Genomic DNA, 22,322 nt, shown 5'->3' with positions numbered 1-22,322 from the left:
CTATGCACCGCTGTATTGCTCTCCCAGCAAATATCAGGAAAATTAAAGTCACCCATGAGAACCAGGGCGTGCGATCTAGTAACTTCTGCGAGTTGCCGGAAGAAAGCCTCATCCACCTCATCCCCCTGATCCGGTGGTCTATAGCAGACTCCCACCACTACATCACTCTTGTTGCTCACACTTCTAAACTTAATCCAGAGACACTCAGGTTTTTCTGCAGTTCCGTACCGGAGCTCTGAGCAGTCATACTGCTCCCTTACATACAGTGCTACTCCCCCACCTTTTCTGCCCTGCCTGTCCTTCCTGAACAGTTTATAACCATCCATGACAGTACTCCAGTCATGTGAGTTATCCCACCAAGTCTCTGTTATTCCAATCACGTCATAATTCCCTGACATCACCAGGACCTCCAGTTCTCCCTGCTTGTTTCCAAGGCTTTGTGCATTCGTATATAAGCACTTGAGAGAACCTGCTGATCGCCCCTCATTCTCAGTATGAGGCAGGAGCCCTCCCCTCACAGACGTTCCTGCCTGTCCTTCCTCCCAGTATCCCATTTTCCCACTTACCTCAGGGGGGGGATACAGCTGGGAGTGCTGGAGGGATACCTGCGGCCAGGGTACTCCACTGGAGATGGGAGGCAGTGTTGCTCCCTGGCATGGTGGCAGGTGGCTGGCACAAGCCCAGGATGCAGAATTGGCCATCAGTCAGCGCCTCCCTGGAGGTCCCCCTGTGACACTACACCCCATATTCATCATAGTAATATTATTATATGATTATGGCATAATTATAATGCATTTTGTATAAGATGAGTCCTGTAAGGTGTCATTAGAAAATTTATGATTTGCTGAATATGATTTCCTATTTGTATGCATGTATCATTTTTGTATCTGAAATTATGAATATTGACCATGTATCTGAATTTTACATGTAGTCACAGCTGGGTGACACCCACTAGGCAAGATGCTACCAGTCTTAACAGCTGGTTGCGAAGGGCCCATTCAGGATAATGTACCAATAGGAAAAAACAGTAGGCTCCAGGAGAAGATTATCCCCCACCTGGCGAACCTTCCTGAGAATGCTCCAGACAGCCTATGGATAATGGCTGCTATGACTCTGCAAGGACATGTGACCAGCCCATATGACTCTGGACTCCATTTTGGGTACCTGTATTTTCCCACAAACTGGACTGGGAACTGATTTTGGAACAAAGGGTTCCCGCTATATGTTAAATCTATATACGGTGGGGTATGACATCATCAAGGGGCCTCACTCCCCACCTAAGAGAACTTCTGGAAACACCTGAGGAACAAAGACTGGGCTGGGGGAAGTTTTGGTCCCAGGCTAAAAGGATTTCTAGCCTGTGTATGGAAACCTGGTGAACTGCTTGTATTATCAACCAGGGTGAGAGATTGCTAATAGATTGGTAAATAATCTAGTACTTTAGGCTTAGTCTGCAGTTTTATTTATTTACTAGGTAATCTGCTCACCTTTTTGCTGTCACTTATAATAACTTAAAATCTGTCTTTTTGTATTTAATAAATGTGGTTTATATTTTAAGCTAAACCAGTGTGCCTTTGACTAAAGTGTCTGGGGAAAATCTCAGCTTGGTTTAAACAAGCGTATTGTGCATATTCCTCTCTACATTGAGGGAGAGGCGAACTGGGAAATAAATTCATACTGGTCGGGATTTTGATCAGGGCAAGACAGTACAGCTCTGGGGTACTAGGCTGGGAGGCTGGGGGTTATTTTGGTTGTAGCCTCTCTATTGTTGGTTCATGTGGTAGCTGGTCAGCCCGCATGTAACTGCTGCTGGGTGTGTCCCTGCCTGTGTGAATGCTGGTGGAAGTGTAGGACTGGGAGTGATCTATAGCTTGTCACAGCAGCACAATGCTAAGAGGGAGCCCAGGCTGCCAGCAATGCCCCTCTGCCATGTACATTGGCCAAACCAGACAGTCTCTACGCAAAAGAATAGACACAAATCAGATGTCAAGAATTATAACATTCAAAAACCAGTCAGAGAACACTTCACCCTCCTTGGATACTCAATTACAGACCTAAAAGTCACAATTATTCAACAAAAAAACTTCAAAAACAGACTCCAACGAGAAACTTCAGAACTGGAATTAATTAACTGGACTCCATTACATTAGGCTTAAATAAAGACTGGGAGTGGATGAGTCATTACACAAACTAAAAACTATTTCCCCATGCTGATTTTCCCCCTACTGTTACTCACACCTTCTTGTCAGCTATTTCAAATGGGCCATCCTGATTATCACTGCAAATTTTTTTCCCTCCTGCTGATAATAGCCCACCTTAAACAATTACTCTCCTTAGAGTTGGTATGGCAACCCCCATTTTTTCATGTTCTCTGTATGTGTGTGGGTATATATATATATATATATATATATATATATATATATATATATAATCTTCCTACTGTATTTTCCACTGCATGCATCTGATAAAGTGGGCTTTAGTCCACAAAAGCTTATGATCAAATAAATTTGTTAGTCTCTAAGGTGCCACAAGTACTCCTCCAAAAAAAATATTTTTCAAAATATTTTGTTTCAATCAAAAATATTTAAACAAAAATATTTTGATGTTTCCAAATTGACTTTTTTCAGAATTTTCATTCTACAAAAAAAAATTCAAAATTTCAACTTTTTGTCCTGTTTCAGGATGAGAACAAATGTTGAAATGACAGAGTTTCAAGATGGAACTTCTGAATTTTTCTCAGCTCTAACCAGTACTATTTTCTTTTTGGATTCAGAGTGTCTTTCTCTTCTCTCAAAACGTAGAATAGTTTCTGTGTGGGTAGGATGCTGGCTGAAAGACAACTCTCCGGTATGCTCTGCCTCCCTCTGCTGACTGGCTGAGCTGAGATAGCATTGCTGAAAGGACTTGCTCAGTGTAGCATTGCTCAATGGAGTTCTCATTTCTGCACACAGCTATTAGTCAGCTCTCAGCAGGGAAAGAAGAATGTGATAAGAGCACTGCTGCTGTTGATGGTAGCACTTCTGTCTATGAGGCAGAACTTTCCTTATCTCCTTCCAATCTCATCTCCCCAAGCAGCTGGAACTCTTTTGGGGGAACTTGTCCTCTTCCCGACTCCGTCTAAAATTGCATGTAGGACTAGGTGACCAAAATTGTATAGAGGTGATAAGGGTAAAAATGTCAAAAGTGCCTATGGTCCAGCTCCTCAAAGGTATTTAGGTGCCTGATTTCCATGTAGTGAAGCAACCAAAGACTTTTGAGGCTTTAGGCCTAAGTGACTTTGGGCCAGATTTTTAGGCCTAAAGATGCATACAGATGCATGGTGGAATTTTCAAATGTGCCTAGATTAAAATCAATGGGAGTTAGGTGCCTGGGCATTTTTGAAAATCCCATCTGGCATCTCTCTGCATCTTTAGGCACCTAAAAATCTTTAAAATGTAGCCCAAGTCCTTTTTAAAAATGGGACTTAGGCACCTAAAATTTTGAAAATTTTACCCTAATTCAATTGATTGATCAGTCCTCTTTCTCCAAAAAAGCTATAACAGTCTACCATAACCAAAGTCCTGGTAAACCACAATCCTTTTCATATACAAGAATTGCTTTATCAGAAATTGGACAAGGAGGAACATCTGATGTGATGGGTGGTAAATTTAAAATATCTTTTGTTTTTCAGGCCAAACAGCATTCTTTTGACTTGCAGAAAAGTTACCACTGTAAATCAGTATTTCTCAAACTATAGGGCAGGAGTCCATAGAGAAATTTTCCACTTTTACAATATGCAGAAACTTATTCTATAAGTGAGAGTTGATAATTTGTAAAGAACTTTGGGATCCTGTGTGGTGAATGGCACTAGCTACATTTCTATTATTATAATTATTTGTTCAGAGTTTGTTCAGCAGCATTAAATGACACATACAGAATTTTCAGCCAGTCCAGGTTTCCCCCACACCCGCTTCCATTCTGGGAGCAGAAAACAAATTAGATATACAATGTAATGTTTCATTAGGCAGCTTTGAAGAAAAATAAATGACAAGAGTGTCATATCATGTAACAGCATAATAAACCATGGCACAATTATTAAGTTCTGGATATTACCTTTTTATCTTTCTTTATTAAGTACTAACTGATGAGTTTAGGCTTAATATGTTTTTGGGGACAGGGACTGTCTTTTTGTTCTGTGTTTGAACTGTGCTGGTACGATGGGGTTCAGGTCCATGACTTGGGATCCTAGACTCTACGACAATACAAACAAATGATTATCATAACAATAGATGTGTGGCTGGCAGACACTACATATTCAAATGTCATATGACAATTGTAAGTAAGGAATGAGCATGGCACAGTTCATGCTCTATGACCTTTTTCTACTAGTTTTCTAACAAGTATCTGGAACTCCTGTTTGTATTGCTTCTTTCTTTTGAACTTCCAGCTTTTCTGTAGCATCCTTTATATTGTGTCTCACATCATATTGCCTGGCGCATGAACTAATGCAACATAATTCAGTGTGTGCTGGCATCACATGTCAAAAACTGAAAGAGCACATTTCCCTCAGATCAGACATTTGCTATCAATTTGAGAAGCCGGAACTGATTCCAAATGTATCGTCATTGGATCACTGACAAAAAATCCTCATTTTTCATGCCAAACCTATTTTATTTTCACATGTGGTGAATAATGAGAATGTAAATTGGCCTTTGGTGGTGGTTTTTTTTATTTCACATGCATGCATCAATACCACTCTGATCATGCCTAATTAGGGCCAATTTACCATGCACAGGATAAAAATATTGTAAACATTTATTTACCAGTTAGTATATTTCCTGGCCAGGCACTGAACAGATAAGCTGACATTATGAAATAAAAAGCTATATGCGTACAAATTCCATTGTATTAAACATCTAGCCATATTATGCAAAATAGCAAAGTAAAAGCAAATTCTAAAGGCCCTGTTGCAACTCATCTGTAATTCATAAGCCTGTTTTAATGCATTGTTTCAGTATTTTATTACAATTTGATATAGTTATGATTTTCAGTTCAACATGTCTTGTTAAGATATGTTTGTGTGCCTTTAAATAAGGAAAGTAGTAATTGTCCCAATGGGAAAATGTTTATTGACCAATTCTGTTAACATAAAACAGCTGTCTGTTTTTGTTTTGGTTTTTTGTTTGGGGTGTGTGTGGGTGTAGCTAGACCATTTAAATAATTCACTGTCTGGTATCTTATTGTCCAAAGTGATATAAAATAATGGAAGAGAGGAGAAAGATTCAGTGAACTTTTTCTAACATGGGGAAGTGGGAAGGAGCAAAATGTCAATAGGCTTAGATGAAACAGGGAGCAAGTAGTTTATCTGTAAGAACATAAGAATGGCCATACTGGGTCAGACCAAAGGTCCATCCAGCCCAGTATCCTGTCTACCAACAGTGGCCAATGCCAGGTGCCCCAGAGGGAGTGAACCTAACAGGTAATGATCAAGTGATCTCTCTCTTGCCATCCATCTCCACCCTCTGTCAAACAGAGGCTAGGGACACCATTCCTTACCCATCCTGGCTAATAGCCATTAATGGACTTAACCTCCATGAATTTATCCAGTTCTCTTTTAAACCCTGTTACAGTCCTAGCCTTCACAACCTCCTCAGGCAAGGAGTTCCACAGGTTGGCTGTGCGCTGAGTGAAGAAGAACTTCCTTTTATTTGTTTTAAACCCGCTACCCATTAATTTCATTTCGTGGCCCCTAGTTCTTATATTATAGGAACAAGTAAATAACTTTTCCTTATTCACTTTCTCCATACCACTCATGATTTTATATATCTCTATCATATCCCCCCTTAGTCTCCTCTTTTCCAAGCTGAAAATTCCTAGCCTCTTTAATCTCTCCTCATATGTGACCCGTTCCAAACCCTTAATCATTTTAGTTGACCTTTTCTGAACCTTTTCTAATGCCAATATGTCTTTTTTGAGATGAGGGGACCACATCTGTACGCAGTATTCAAGATGTGTGTGTACCATGGATTTATAAAAGGGCAATAAGATATTTTCTTATTTTCTATCCCTTTTTTAATAATTCCTAACATCCCATTTGCTTTTTTGACTGCCGCTGCACACTGCGTGGACGTCTTCAGAGAACTATCCACGATGACTCCAAGATTTTTCTCCTGATTAGTTGTAGCTAAATTAGCCCTCATCATATTATATGTATAGTTGGGGTTATTTTTTCCAATGTGCATTACTTTACATTTATCCACATTAAATTTCATTTGCCATTTTGTTGCCCAGTCACTTAGTTTTGTGAGATCTTTTTGAAGTTCTTCACAGTCTGCTTTGGTCTTAACTATCTTGAGCAGTTTAGTATCATCTGCAAACTTTGCCACCTCACTGTTTACCCCTTTCTCCAGATCATTTATGAATAAGTTGAATAGGATTGGTCCTAGGACTAGGGATTGGTCCTAGGACTGACCCTGAACACCACTAATTACCCCTCTCCATTCTGAGAATTTACCATTTATTCCTACCCTTTGTTCCCTGTCTTTTAACCAGTTCTCAATCCATGAAAGGATCTTCCCTCTTATCCCATGACAACTTAATTTACATAAGAGCCTTTGGTGAGGGACCTTGTCAAAGGCTTTCTGGAAATCTAAGTACACTATGTCCACTGGATCCCCCTTGTCCACATGTTTGTTGACCCCCTCAAAGAACTCTAATAAATTAGTAAGACATGGTCTCCATTTACAGAAACCATGTTGACTTTTGCGCAACAATTTATGTTCTTCTATGTGTCTGACAATTTTATTATTTACTATTGTTTCAACTAATTTGCCCAGTACTGACGTTAGACTTACCAGTCTGTAATTGCCAGGATCACCTCTAGAGCCCTTCTTAAATATTGGCGTTACATTAGCTATCTTCCAGTCATTGGGTACAGTGGCTGATTTAAAGGACAGGTTACAAACCATAGTTAATAGTTCCTCAATTTCACATTTGAGTTCTTTCAGAACTCTTGGGTGAATGCCATCTGGTCCCGGTGACTTGTTACTGTTAAGTTTCTCAATTAATTCCAAAACTTCCTCTAGTGACACTTCAATCTGTGACAATTCCTCAGATTTGTCACCTACAAAAGACGGCTCAGGTTTGGGAATCACCCTAACATCCTCAGCTGTGAAGACTGAAGCAAAGATTTCATTTAGTTTCTCTGCGATGATTTTATTGTCTTTAAGTGCTCCTTTTGTATCTCGATCATCCATGGGCCTCTCTGGTTGTTTAGCAGGCTTCCTGCTTGTGAGGTACTTAAAACACAGTTTGTTATTACCTTTTGAGCTTTTGGCTAGCTGTTCTTCAAACTCCTTTTTGGATTTTCTTATTACATTTTTACATTTAATTGGCAGTGTAAAAGTTATTAGTATAGACCTGGTCTTAGATGCCGACACACATTTATGTTATGGTAGTTAGGGTTGAAACCAGGTTTCATTAAAAGTCTGATATTTATTCCCCTAAAATTTGGGCTAGTGAAATTGTTTTGGCTCAAAAATCATGCAGCTTGTTCAGATGGTTAAAGACTTTTTTTTCCACTGCAAAATGTGGAGGAAACTTTCCAAACAGTTTAAGTTATAGGTAATTAAAAAGAAAAAAAGAAACAGATACAAATTTTCAACTCGTCCAACATTTTTTGTGTCTCTCTAGCTCTAAAACTTGTTACTTTGCCTTTTCACATAGATTAGTTAAATGTCCTTGAAAACTCATGAATGGGCTATCTTTGAAGACAAGAAGTTGAAACTGAGCAAAGTGAATAGTGACTAATTGTAATGGTTATAATATGTGGGAAATATGTGTTAGTACTCCTGCATGTGTGTCTGCATCTAAGACCAGGTCTATACTAATAACTTTTGCAAATATAATGATGTTGCTTAGGGGTGTGATTTGTTTTTCCTTTGCAAATATTTCTGTACTTGCAAAAAGTTGTAGTATAGACACAATTTATACACTATATCTTATTTCTTTCAGGAAACTGGTATAAGCTATAATGGAAAAAGCACTTTTTTTGCTAGTAATAAGCTGCAAACATTTTCTAATTTAGACTAGGCCACCGGGTATATCACACTGCAGACAAAAGTGTGTTCTTACCTCAGGTTACCTATCCTGAACAAATTAAATTAGATTAAAATAGTAGTGAAGACACAGCTTTTACCTCAGGTTAATCATAGCCTATATAGGAGCCTGAGGTTGAATTTGAGATGCTAATCCAAGTTAAAGACATGTTACTGTGTCTTCACTACTATTGTAACCCGTTAGCTAACCCAAGTTAAGGACACATCTTTTATTGCAGTGTAGACATGCCCTTAGATATAACACTTGTACACAATACCACTGTATAGCGTTACCATATTTCAGGTTCCCAAAAAGAGGATGCTGCCAGAGGGGGAAAGGGGAGAGCTGGGAGGGGATACAGTTGGAGGTCCTGGAGGTGGTACCTGTGGCAGGGGTACTCACTGGAGGTGGGAGGCAGTGTTGTTTCCCATCACAGTGGTAGGGTGGCTGGTGCAGGACGCTTTCCCCAGGGCTGAGAGCTGGGACCTGGATGGGCAGGATCCAGCCGCTGTGGCTTGCAGGGGAATGGACCAATCAGCTGCAGATGCCGGGAAGAGACCAATCAGAAAGCGGACAAATCCGGGCTATTATTTTTAAAATCCCCCTGAACAGAGAAAGGAGATTAAAAAAAGAGGCTTTATCTGGGAAAACCTGCATGTATGGTAACCCTACAATGACAGAGTAGCTCTGGTCTATAGATTGAGGCTCGCCAGGGAGGGCAGCATTAAGGATGTTTTGGGAATATGCAATGAAATATTTTACATATACATGTTTAGTTAAGAGACAGTATGAATGGGGAGTGTTTGAATATTTTATGTTCCTTTACTTCTTTCAGTATCATTCTTTTAAGTGACTTCGTTGCAAGTTCTACCCAGTTTAGGACTATAGGATAGACAGTAAAGCAAGGAATTTGTAAAATAAGTAAAAAGAAACTCACTTTCTTTTTCTTATTAATGAATTCTGTTCTGTGTAGGTTTTTATTCTGCATTCACCATTGTAGTGGTATCTGAGTGCCACATGCTATGGCTAGCATCTATCATGTAAGCCTCTTTCTTGCTTTCTTTCTCTCTTTTCCTACAAAGAAAATTGTGGAATGACTTTTAATGCTCTTACTTTATTTTTAAGCTGAATTTTAGTAAATACATTTAGCAAATCTTGTTGGTATTATGCACAATTTCATATCTTCACACCCTTAAATAAGGGGTCTTATTGAATTATTCTGGGGGTCACTGCCAGAATAATGACTCTGCATAGCATCTCAGAGACTTGTTCTATAGGGTAAACCATCTATCTCATCTCAATCACACCTCTACCCCATTTTCTTACTTCTAATAAGGGTAAAGTAACATCTTTGAACCATTTATTTCTCAGTGCTTTTCAGATTAAAGAGATGTGCTTATAGGGGAGAACTGAGAGACCAGTTCCCTCAGTTTCTCTTTGCAGGGGAAAACAAGTTAGGTATTTCATATTTTAAAACAAGGACTTGGACTTCCTAGTGAACTGTGCTTTTATGAGGAGTACTGGTAATATTTTAAGTAATATTTAAAATACTGTGACCTACTGATGCAAGCAACACCTAATTCTGTGAGTAAGGCAAGTGGGAGCTGATTGGGCCCTTCTACTTTATGGTATCTCTGTTACACCATTTAAGGCACTTCACAAAGTTAATGAGTAGAGAAGATGAAAGAGAAATGCCTGCAGCCTGGCCTAAGGTACAGCCACAGACTAATATATACAAATACTATTTTAAATTTCCTGGGCTTCATTCACCATCAACAGTACAGAATATGTTCTCCTGTATCTTTTTTTATTTGTTTTACTGATCTTCCCCTGTCATTAAAATGGATACATCCAATCACTTTAACAATCTACAAACTGTGAGCAGCTACTGCAGGGGCCATTATTTTATAATTTCGCTGTTTCAGAACTTTCGTGTACCTTGAAGATCCTGACTTGAGAGAGAAGTGCACTATATTTGATGGTAAAAGACAGAGATAGTTACTGTAGGCAAAATTAGAAACCTGTAACTCTAGCACATTTCATCAAAGAGAGATTTTCATCAGAACTATTTAGCCATCCGTTCAGCATAACCTGTTTGAACACTTGGCTTGAAGTCTGTGGGGTCTCAGACACACCTGTAGCACAGTATTGCTAATGAGGTACTTACTGCTCTTCCTTTTTACTTGCAGCTTTGTACTCTAGATGATCTGCCACTGTTTCCCTTGCTGAATAACAAAAGAATTGTTAATGCAACCAATGCAACACCAAGGTGCTGGAATATCATTTACATTTCTTTATCTTTCAAGTCAATAAGGCTCTAGCACAAGGCAGTTTAAATTAACATAATCATTTGATTCATGCTTTTAAAGGCATAGGAACTTAGAATAAAAATAGACAACACCCAAAGTCAGAACTTTTCTCAGTGCATGCGAGGTCACGCAGGAGGGTGTGAATCCATGCCATTCCTGGAAGTAGCAGACTGTCTGGTATCCTGGGGATGCCTGAGTGTCCGCTCTACCTGTTCCACTCTGTCCTGCCAGTAACGGTCCTTCTATGGACCCTCTGACTCCAATTCCACTGACCACAATACATTTTCCCTATTTTGCAAACATTTTAACATTAGCATTAAAAACAAATAATTGATGCCCAGATCCCCACCCTTTGTCTCCTAGGCCAGAGGTTGCCTGAGTTGGAATCTCATCTTTACCACAAATGGTTACTTGGGATATGTCTACACTGCCTGCGTTACAGGGCAGCCGCAGCAGCGCTGTGACATGGGCAGTGTAGTGATATTTTATCTCCAGGGAAAGCTCTCCCGGTGATAAAAAGTAACCACCCCAAACGAGGGATGGTGGCTTTATCACCGGCAGTGCGGATCCCAGCGATAAAGTGCTGTCTAGACTGGTGCTTTTCAGTGCTAAAACTTCTGTCACTCTGGGTGGGGGGTTTTCACATCCCTGAACCACTGAAGTTTTAGCACTGAAAGTGGAAGCGTAGACACAGCCTTAGTCTTTGGGATAGTTTGGTCTCCTCAATAGGTGACCTATCTCTGTGTCCCTGTCACCTATCTCTGAGTATAGCAAACTGTCTCTCTCTGGAGTATGGATGGTTCTCTGTCTTTGTTCTGAGATGACCTCTGTGAGCTCTCTCTGGGTGTTGGCTGCTTTCTCACAAGTGCCTTCTCTTTCTTCAGATCAGTTGGGCTGGGTTCCACTGCAGTCCTCACAACTGCTTCAGTCCTCTCCTTCTGATGTCCCTATAATGGCTGGACCCTCACAGGAGTGCCTGTATACAGGGCTGGTAGGTCCTTGGCTGACTTGCAGTACTCTAGTACCTACTTTCTCTGATTGTTGACCATCTCCTCTCAGTGGTAACTCCATCCTGCTCACTGGAACTGGTCTTCCCTCATTGATACCAGGGTTTTGGTCTTCGTTCCATCAGTGCCTGCACTGGACTCTTCCCCCACCCCTCTCTTTTGCATCCCCTTCTTGTGATGAGGTATTCCTGTGTGCCAAAAATGCTAACAAGGGGTCTGAACTAGAAGAAACAGCTTTATGTAACAGTCTCTTAGCCATTTTCACAGCTGATTTCACTTTACATTACTCTATGTCTATGCTGGGGAGGAGGTGTGGTGGTCAAACTCCTATTTGTATATAAATTCCTTTAATTCTTCCCAGGCAAACTGGGGTCTGTGGTCAGTGAATACAGTGTCCAGAATGCCCACAAAGTGAACCTTCAGTTTGCCAATCACTAGTTTGTTTCTTGTATCTAGGAGGGTATCAACCTCCTAAAAATCTGAATAGTAGCCCGCTGTAATCAAGTACTGCTTTTCCTTGGAGGTAAACAAGTCCGCTCCCACCTTTTACTGTGGTCAGGTGGGCAGCTCATGGGGTAACAGGGTAACAGAGTCTCTTTCTGTTGGTGGTTATCACACAAGGAGCAGAGTTGTGTATTCATTCCTAGCCAGTAAACACGCACTCAAGTCCATCTAAGATAGTAATCAATGCCCAAGTATGAGCCATGTATTTTTTTTAATGACATCCTTACATAATGAGGCGGGAACAGCAGCTCTGCTGTAGAAATGATTCCATCCTGAACACTCAGCTCATCATTAATTTGAAAATATGGCTCTGCTCATGCTGATACTTGGCTTTTGCGTCCTTGCCACCCTGCTAGAGTCTCTCTCTTGACCCTGTGTAGCTGGATGTCATTTTCTGTTGCCTCTTTCATTTCCCATCAGCTTTGCTGTTGAAACTGGGAGATCAGGCAGCATTTTTATATATTCAGTGCTCTGATCCTCTTCCCCCAGCTCGCTGAGGATGGGTCAATATGCACTGCTCAGGGTGTCAGTTAACACTAGTAGTCGTCCTGGACAGTATCTAATCTCTACCTGGCGGTGCTTGAGACACATGAACATGAGCTGCAGTCTCTTTGGAACACTAATAAGGGGCTTTGCCATGATTGTGTCTAGGAATTTGTGGTCAGATTGCACTGTTCCTGGGTGGTCAGTGAAGCAATAGCTCCACTCCAAATACCACAGCCAGAAGATCTCTTTCTATTTAGGCGTACCACTCATCCATCTCTGACAGGGCTCTGCTGGCATAAGTGGTTGGCTGCTCCTGCAAAAGTGCTATAGCCAATCCTTTCTCCTATGCATCACACTGGCATGTCCATGGCTGTCCTGTATTGTAGTACTTCTGACAGGAGCATCCATTAGCATTTGTTTCAGTGTGTGAAATGCTTGTTGTTGGGGACCTGCCCAGCACTAAACAAGATCTTGCATTGTGAGCTGACAGATGGGTTCTGCTACTGAATCCAGGTGTGGACAGAAAAAATATCTTTCCTATGAAGTATTATATCCCTTTTACACCCACACCTGGCACATCTCTGGCTGCCTTGATCCTGTTGGGATATGCTTTCTGTCCCTCTGCCGTGAGCAGATGTCCAGTGTACTTCACCTCACGCTGTTTGAGTCAATTTTTTTCCCTGGGTTGAGTTTTATGTTCTTGTCCCTGCTAAGTTGTAGAAAAGCTTGTAGTTTTCTGTCATTGTTTCATTCAGCTTCTTTACCATAACCCCTTTCACCTTCTGTGGTAGAGTACTGGGCAATAGCAGCTGTGCCAGCACTCTGATCACTGTATCATCAAGTTAATCACCTGGAGGAAACCTGATGGGTAAAACTGTGCCTGATTGGAATGGTCTGGGGAGAGTTAAAGTGCTCAGGGAAGAGAAGAATACTAAGGAAGTCTAAGGGGGAAGAGAGACTGTCTGGGTCGCTGGCTTGAGAGCCAGAGCCAAGAGAGATCTCAGAGGGAGCGATCTCCCCCATCTCTATCCTCTGCCTAAATGAGGGAGCTGGGGAGTTTATATGAAGGTGACAGGGGAACACTGGCAATATACCATATGTAATGTTTACAAGCAAAGAGTCTCCAAGCCGTCTGTGTGTGCAGAGGAAGACAGGAGCAGGGGGGTGCCCCGTTGTATGTAGGGGCTTCTCCAGGATCTTACCTTGATCCATGCAGATGGACAACATCCAGGGAGGGGCTGGTGTGTATTACCACAAACTTCTGTTGGTACCGCCTGTTGTTTTTCAGGTCAGTTACTGTGACATCATATTTTCCTGTGGGCTGCATTATGCTTTCATTATACATAATTAGATTGCACCTGGTCTTTGTAATGGGTGTGTTGTAGTCCAATTCAACCCAATGAATCACACTGCAAGAGGCCCCACTATCCAGCTGAAATTGCACAGCGTGTTTCCCTGTTAAAATCGTTGTATGCACGGAGATTGATATTGTCCGTTATTGCTTTCCTGTCCCCACACTCTGAACCTGATGTGCTCTTGGAATCAAGAAGAGAGTCATGATATAATCATAGCTGTCTGTTGCACCTCCCCCACCTCCCATATAAGTCTGAGTCTTTCTGACAGCATCTTCTGCTCTTGCACACACTGCTAATGTGGTTCAACTTGCCGCATTTCTTGCAAAGCAGTCGTAATGCAGGACACTTCTCCTGTATCCACTCCTGCTGTCTCCCACAGTAAATGCATCTCACTCAGGGTATAGAACCCTGGCCACTTGCTCTCCTTTCCTGTTCTCTCATGGCACGTACTTCTGTGGGTGTTGTGTCTTCTAGCTCTTTCCTCCATTCTCTTGAGAATTCCACTATATGCCCCCTGTCTAATGTGAATTGTCCTCCCAGATTAGCCACTCCTGTAGGTGGTGATCCCAAAAGCTGCAAACTATAATGTCCACAATTAGGGAGTCTGTCAAGCCCACAAAATTGGGCATAACAGTCAGTATGAATAGGGCAGTAACATAGGGGTTTGTTCCCCCCACCCCATCAGACTGGTGTCTAATGAGAAACCTGTGTAATTCCCCAGTTTCATTCTGCTTTGAGGAGCAATAGTTCTGTGTGTGTGTATATGTGTGTGAGAGAGAGAGCCATGGCTCATGCTGTCAGGTGCTGCACTTCAAAGAAATCAGTTCAGATGCTGCCCCATGTTTTATTTGCAAAGAGTGAAGCTGAATGCAGGTTAAGATGAACAAGGGAACTTTGTTAAAACCTGTAGATTGCTCTGTCTATGTGGGTGAGTTGCTTCCAGCCTAACTCCCCAGCATTCCTTGTTTCCACTGGTGTCTTGTTAATAAGAGTCACTCCAGGGAACATGGACCCTCCAATTCCAGTTCCACTTATCATGAAACAGGGCAGGACATCATCTTTCCTGTGTATTTTGTACAGCATAGAGTACCTATTAGGCACTTGAGATGTGATCCTGATACCCTTGTTCACACTGAGCAGCACATCAGTCTTCAAACAGTCCATCTTCAATTGAAATGCTTAGGGAGCAAGGTACAACTCAAGTGGTCTGATCCAGAGACCGCTAAAGACAATGGAAAGACTCCCATTGCAGTCAATGGGCTTTGGATTGGGGCCAGTGTGAATAAGTGTAAGGGTGAATAAGACTCTGGTACTTACCAATTAATTAATAATCATAGAATATTAGGACTGGTAGGGAGCTCAAGAGATCATATAGTCCAGTCCCCTGACTTCATGGCAGGACTGCGTATTATCTAGACCATCCCTGACAGGTTTTTGTCTAACCTGCTCTTAATCTCCATTAACTGTTGGCTAATTTCCCCCTGAACTGAGTCACTCCAGAAGCATTGTAGTGAGGAGGCGTGGTCTCCCACCTTGATGGATGGGGAGAGAGTCACGACCACCTTTCAGGGGGAAGTGGTACATGTGGTGTATCCTGACCTTAGTAAGGCTTTTGCTACTGTCTTGTATGAGCCTATCATAAACAAACTAGGGAAATAGAAACTAGAAAGAGCTACTATAAGGGGGATGCATAACTGGTTGGAAAACTGTTCACACAGAGTTGTTATCTGCGGTTCACAGTCAAGCTGGAAGGTCATATCAAGTGGGGCCCCACAGGGATCAGTTCTGAGTCTTATTCTGGTCAGGCTGAGCAGCAGAGGGTCTATATGCCCGTGGCCCTCGATCAGGGCGGGGCAGCAAACAGTTAATGGCTCTGGCCTGCAGTCAGCAGCCTAGGGGGGATCATCTCTCTGGTGGGACAGTCAGCAAAAATGTCAGACGTCCTAGTTCAGGTGGGCGAGAGACCAATGCAGGCTTCTTGGCTTGAAGGTGGGGAGGCTGCCACACCCAGGGGTGAGGTGGCAGATGTAGAGGATGCAGGCCCACCAGCTCCACTGCATTCCAGCCCAGGGCCCTAACAGTGGCGGAGTGCTCCGCCACTGGATCAGCGGAGAAATCTGGCCGCAACACACTGGCCGGCTTGCAGTCAGTAACACAGCTGAACACTATTTGGCTTCCCTGGGCTCCTTCCTACACTCCCAGCCAGGGGTACCTGTGTTCCGAGGTTGTCACTCTTATTGCTGGGGTAAACAGCAAGTGGCAGCCCCAACAGCTCCTCGGTGTTCCCAGCCTCTGGCAGCTCCAGCAGTCTCTCTGGTCTCTGGCACAACGGCGGTCTCTGTCCAGTTCAGGGTCCAACAGCGGGAGGGAGACATCCTGTTCCTCTGGCATCTCTCTTCCAACTGAGCTGAAGGGCCTGCCTTTTATAATTCCGGTTCCTGTCCCACCCCTCTGCTTCTTGCGGGGCAGTTGCGGGTGTCCCAGCTCTGCCTACCAGGAAGCGGTCGTGGGTCTCGCCCATCTGTCAGGGCAGGAGACCACGCCCCCCCACTACACCCACTATCCACAAGGTTTGTTACCCTGTCAAAGAGAGCTATTTGGTTGGTTTGACACAATTTGTTCTTGAGTAGCTCTCTTCATCTGTAAAACAGGAATAATACTACCTCCCTACTCTTCAAAGTTGTTGTGAGGCTTAATTCATTTGGGCACAATTATGCAAACCTTACTCTCACTCATAAACATTCACTCATACAGGGTGTTTCATTGTTCTGTATGCCCACGAACAGGAGTAAGGGCTGGACAACTGCTCAGAACATTTGTTATGCACCTGGAGACCTTCGAGTGGAAGGTGTTGTTGAATGCAAAGTACTTGCATTAGTGAGCACAGACAAACACAGCCCCAGCCCTGCTCACTAAATGTAAATTAGATCTGGACATTATGATTCAGACACACAATGCACAGGTTGAAGTTATAATCTGATAGGAGTGCAGGTTTGTTGGCTCTTTTTAAAACAAAACAAACTGTGGATTTTTGATAGTGGGTTACTGATGAAAAGCTTGAAGAAAAAAATTGTTGTCAGCAACTTTCTGTTGAAGATAGTGAGGCCATCAGGCACAAAAGGAGAAGGGAGGAATTCCAAGCACAGAGTGTAGCATGGAAGACAGAGTAAGGAGAGGGGAGGAAGGATAAAGAAAGGGATGATCAGGAGGAAAACCTATAAAGAGCATTAGCATAAAGAGGGGAAGTAGGAGGAACTTAGAGCAGAGATGCAGGTGGAGTCCAGTTGTGCCGGCCTTGAAGATGAGAAGATGCATCTTGAACTTGCTGTGGGAGGAGAGAGAAAACCACTAAAAGAGGGATGTGACCATGATTGAAATGGCTGAAGAGAGGAGATTTTAGCAGCAGCATTTAAGATATATATTAGAGATAGATGAGATGAGAAGTCTGATGGCTGGGGAGCAGAGAACTGCAAGAAGTAACAAAAGCATGGGCAAAGATTTTAGTGGTTGGAACAGAAAGGAAAGAATAAGTTTCAGACATGCCGTAGCCCACTTCCTTGAAATTGAACTGCTGCAATATTGCAAGAGAGGCTGTTCAGGGTATATCAAACCGGAACAGAAGCATGAGATTCTGGATGTGTCACAAAGGGGTTGGGTAGTATAATTTCCAATCCAATTCTGCAGGCTTGGGAGGTTCAACAATCTTGCTAAGCTTCAGATAAGCAACTGAAGTTTTGGATACTTACTGAGTTGAACCTCTGAACCACTTGAGTTTCTCCCATATCTTTAACATTATATCTTTAGAATTTGTTTTTCTCTCTTTAGACTCTGCTCTGAATAGGAAAATATTTTTTCCTATTGAACATTTATTTTCTCTTTGAAGTCCAACTTCAGCTCAAAACACATCTGTTTCTAAGACAGGGATCAGCAACCTTTGGCCCGCGGCCCACCAGGGTAAGGCCCCTGGCGGGCCGGCTGGTTTATTTACCTGCCATGTCCGCAGGTTCAGCCGATTGCGGCTCCCACTGGCCGTGGTTCACTGCTCCAGGCCAATGGGGGCTGCAGGAAGCGACGCGGGCCAAGGGATGTGCTGGCCGCTGCTTCCCGCAGTCCCCATTGGCCTGGAGCGGTGAACCGCAGCTGGTGGGAGCTGCGATCGGCCAAACCTGTGGACGTGGCAGGTAAACAAACTGGCCCGGCCTGCCAGGGGGCTTACTATGGCGGGCCGGGTGCCAAAGGTTGCCGATCCCTGTTCTAAGATATATCAAAGATGCAGCAGCTTGTGTTCAAGTGAAAATGCATGTATGCAGTCTGTCTGGCCCAGGCTTTAGAAGCCTCAGGGTTTTAAAGCCTCTAATATTTTAAATAACTTTAAGTCTATCTTATGGTGTTTCATTTTGCTTTTTGTCTAGTCTTTTTAGCTCTGCAGTGGCCTTACTGACCTTAGAAAGTATGTGGTAGCTAAGTCACGTTTTAAAGGGTTGATAGAAGACAGAGACTATGGAATGGATAAGTCTGTCAAGATATAAATTCAACTTGAATAGTCACTAACAGTAAAGTAACAGATGAAATGATGGAGAAAAGAGGATAGGTTACTAACGTAGATCAATGCTGCACTGTATGGATATTGTGATTGCTCAAGTGAGGGAAATCAGGGAAAGTCAGGACCCAGGAAGTGCCAGGGCCTGGTGAGGGATTGTTATATGGAATGTTGTTGTTGTCACTTCCCCAAGAATTGAACATTTATGAAAGGGATAATTTAAGAATTCTGGCAGAGAGATAAGAAGGGTTGTGTTGTGGGGGGCAATAGGTAATTGGAGCAGTACTGAGTTTAGAGAATGATGTAGTGAAGGGAGGTGAAGGAAATTTGAACTTAGAGAAGATTCAAATTATACTGTCTCCACTACCATTGCAGCACCCTGTGGAGTGCCATTTAAAACAGGTTTCTGTGCCCAAAATTGCTACAGTTCTTGTAGCAAGGGTAAAAAGGGGACATGTAGTAAAGGGGTCAGGAGAGGATGGTGGTGTTAAGGGCACTGTGAGGCGGGCCACCGGGATGGGGACTGTGAGCAGCTGCTGTCAGCCAAGGGGGAGCCCTGGATCAGCCCTGCATCCAGAGACATCTTGCTGCTGCTGTTGTTGCTATCTTTGTTCGATTTGTCCAGAGAGAGCGAGCAATTTTGGACAGGGACTGGCATTCGGGAGGGCAGCCTGCTGCAGCGAGTGGCTCGATGGTCCTGGAAGGGAGGATAGGGTGCAGCTCTTCCAGGTGGGACACAGCTGCCACAGCCGGTGCTGAAGGAGGCTGGTGCTGCTGGTGCTCCTTGCTGGTCACAGTCTGCTACAGGATTTGGTTTACCAGGCAGGGGAAGAGGGAGTTGGTGCAGCTTGGAGTTGGGGGCAGTTGGGCTGAGCTGGACTGGATCTGGGTCTGATGGACTTGGGAGCTGGGGCCAACAGAGGAGGGTGTATGGGGTGGTGGACTGGGGGAGAGGGGACAGGTGTGAATAAGGTGATTGGAGGGAGGGAATTGGTTTGGCAATGGGGAAGTAGGAGATGGGTTTACTGAGGAATGGTGAGCAGTGCTGGAGGAGGGTTTGGTAGTGGGCATGTGAGGGTTTTGGGAGGGGAGGATGGGCTTGGGGAAGTGTTTTGGCATGATGCTTGATGGGGGTGTTTGGGGAGTTATGTGAAGGGTTGGGTTAATTTGGGGACTTAGTGTGGCAGGAAGGTGGGATGGGTAGGGGACTATGGCCGCAGAAGGTTTTATGGGATTTGGGGGGGGGGGTTGTGGGGAGAATTTGAGGAAGTAGAAGGAAGTTGGAGTGTGCTTATTTGGGGATGGGGTAGCAGAGGATCGGATGGGTTTGAACAGGGGCTGGGTAGGATTACCACCTGGCTGGTATTTGACCAGCCTGGCCAGTTTTTTTTATGGATTTGCCAGGTGTGAGAAAAATAATTTAATCTGCTGGGTATTTGTGTGTGGGTCTAAAGATTTGCAACATTATCACAATACACTGGGAGAGCTACTGTTAAAAGTTTCTGTGTCCAGCTAAAGATGCTGCAGCATTCCCACTTCCGCAGTTTAAGCGATAACATATTCAAAACAGTTGAAAATACAGCAGCTGTCTGTCCACCAACACACAAGCGCACGTGTGTGAGAGGGTTTGAGTCATGCAAACGTAAGGAGACTGGCAATGTTAACAATCTTATCTGTATGTGTTCTCCCTCTAGATACTGTAGGTGGCTGTTGGGTGTGTGTGTGCAGAGTTGCCTTGTGTTTAAGGGTTGGAATTGCAGCGGGCTTGACTTGGGGGAGGGAGGCTGGTGGGGTTTTTGCATTTCAGAGGTGGTAACCTTATGGCTGGGTGAGAGGGGGTTTGAGGGAAGGTGGGGGGAGCAGAGGGAGAGACAGGTTGGGGATCTGGTGGGTGGTGTTTGGGGGGTCTATGGCAGGGGACGGGGGGGCTGTGGGAGAAAGTGAAGGGGAGGTGGGTGATTTGAGGAGCTATGGTGGGGCATTGTGGGAGGGAGGTTATTTGGGAGCAAGAGGTTGAGTGAGGGACTGTGGGCGGGAAAGGGGGAAAAGCCTGGAGGACAGGGAGTTGTGTGGTAATGCTGGTGGTCAGGGCTGGCTGTAGCTGTGTCTGGCTTCCTTCTCCCCTGCCCCTTCCTAGGAACTTTGCCTGGTTATAACCATTGTCATTGTTGTCAGGTACAAAAATTGCAGTTCACACTTATAGAAGTAGAATGAGCACACTGGTCATTTTTGTACCTGACAACAATGACAATGGTTATAACCAAGCAAAGTTCCTAGGAAGGCAAAAGGAAGATTTAACTGAAGAACGGATATATACTTCAAAAAGTAACATAAAATTGAAAGGTATGTCTACACTATGAAATTAGGTTGAATTTATAGAAGTCGTTTTTTTAGAAATTGTTTTTCTAATTTTGATTGTGTGTGTCCCCACACAAAATGCTCTAAGTGCATTAAGTGCATTAACTTGGCGGAGTGCTTCCACAGTACCAAGGCAAGCGTCGACTTCCGGAGTGTTGCACTGTGGGTAGCTATCCCACAGTTCCCGCAGCCTCTGCTGCCCATTGGAATTCTGGGTTGAGATCCCAATGCCTGATGGGGCAAAAAACATTGTCACGGGTGGTTCTGGGTACATGTCATCAGGCCCTCCCTCTGTGAAAGCAATGGCAGACAATCGTTTCACGTCTTTTTTCCTGAGTTATCTATGCAGACGCCATACCATGGCAAGCATGGAGCCCACTCAGCTCACTGTCACCGTATGTCTCCTGGGTGCTGGCAGACGCGGTACTGAATTGCTACACAGCAGCAGCAACCCATTGCCTTGTGGCAGCAGACGGTACAATAGGCCTGAAAACCATCCTCATCATGTCCGAGGTGCTCCTGGCCGCCTCGGTAAGGTCAGACAGGAGCGCCTGGGAAGATATGGGTGCAGGGACTAAATTAGGAGTGACTCGACCAGGTCATTCTCTTTAGTCCTGCAGGCAGTCCTATTGTACCATCTTATGGTGAGCAGGCAGGAGATGTAGATGGCTAGCAGTCTTATTGCACCATCTTCTGCCGAGCAGCCAGGAGATGTGGATGGCTTGCAGTCCTTCTGCACCGTGTGCTGCCAGCCAAAGATGTAAAAGATAGATGGAGTGGATCAAAATAAGAAATAGACCAGATTTGTTTTTATTCATTTGCTCCCCCCTTCCTCCCTCCCTCCATGAAGTCCTGCCTGAAATACCAGAAGGAGGGATAGCTTAGTGGGTTGAGCATTGGCCTGCTAAACCCAGGGTTTTGAGTTCAATCCTTGAGGGGGCCATTCTGTGTGACAGTTGTTTTTGTTTCTCCTTGATGTAAAGCCACCCCCTTTGTTGATTTTAATTCCCTGTAAGCCAACCCTGTAACCCATGTCGTCAGTCGCCCCTCCCTCCGTCAGAGTAATGGCAGACAGGCATTCCGCGCCTTTTTTCTGTGCAGACGCCATACCATGGCAAGCATGGAGCCCACTCAGATCATTTTGGCAATTAGGAGCACATTAAACACCACACAGATTATCCAGCAGTATATGCAGCACCAGAACCTGGCAAAGCGAATCCAGGCAAGTAGGTGACGTCAGCGCGGTGACGAGAGTGATGAGGACATGGACACAGACTTCTCTCAAAGCATGGGCCCTGGCAATGCAGGCATCATGGTGCTAATGGGGCAGGTTCATGCTGTGGAACGCCGATTCTGGGCCCGGAAAACAAGCACAGACTGGTGGGACCACGTAGTGTTGCAGGTCTGGGACGATTCCCAGTGGCTGTGAAACTTTTGCATGCATAAGGGCACTTTCATGGAACTTTGTGACTTGCTTTCCCCTGCCCTGAACGCATGAATACCAAGATGAGAGCAGCCCTCTCAGTTGAGAAGCGAGTGGCAATAGCCCTGTGGAAGCTTGCAACGCCAGACAGCTACCGGTCAGTTGGGAATCAATTTGGAGTGGGCAGATCTACTGTGGGGGCTGCTGTGATGCAAGTAGCCAACGCAATCAAAGATCTGCTGATATCAAGGGTAGTGACCCTGG

Source organism: Natator depressus, chromosome 2 (genome assembly GCF_965152275.1).
Source record: "Natator depressus isolate rNatDep1 chromosome 2, rNatDep2.hap1, whole genome shotgun sequence".
NCBI lineage: Eukaryota > Metazoa > Chordata > Testudines > Cheloniidae > Natator > Natator depressus.
The sequence above is the reverse complement of the archived record's forward strand: the minus strand, read 5'-3'. Positions refer to the sequence as shown.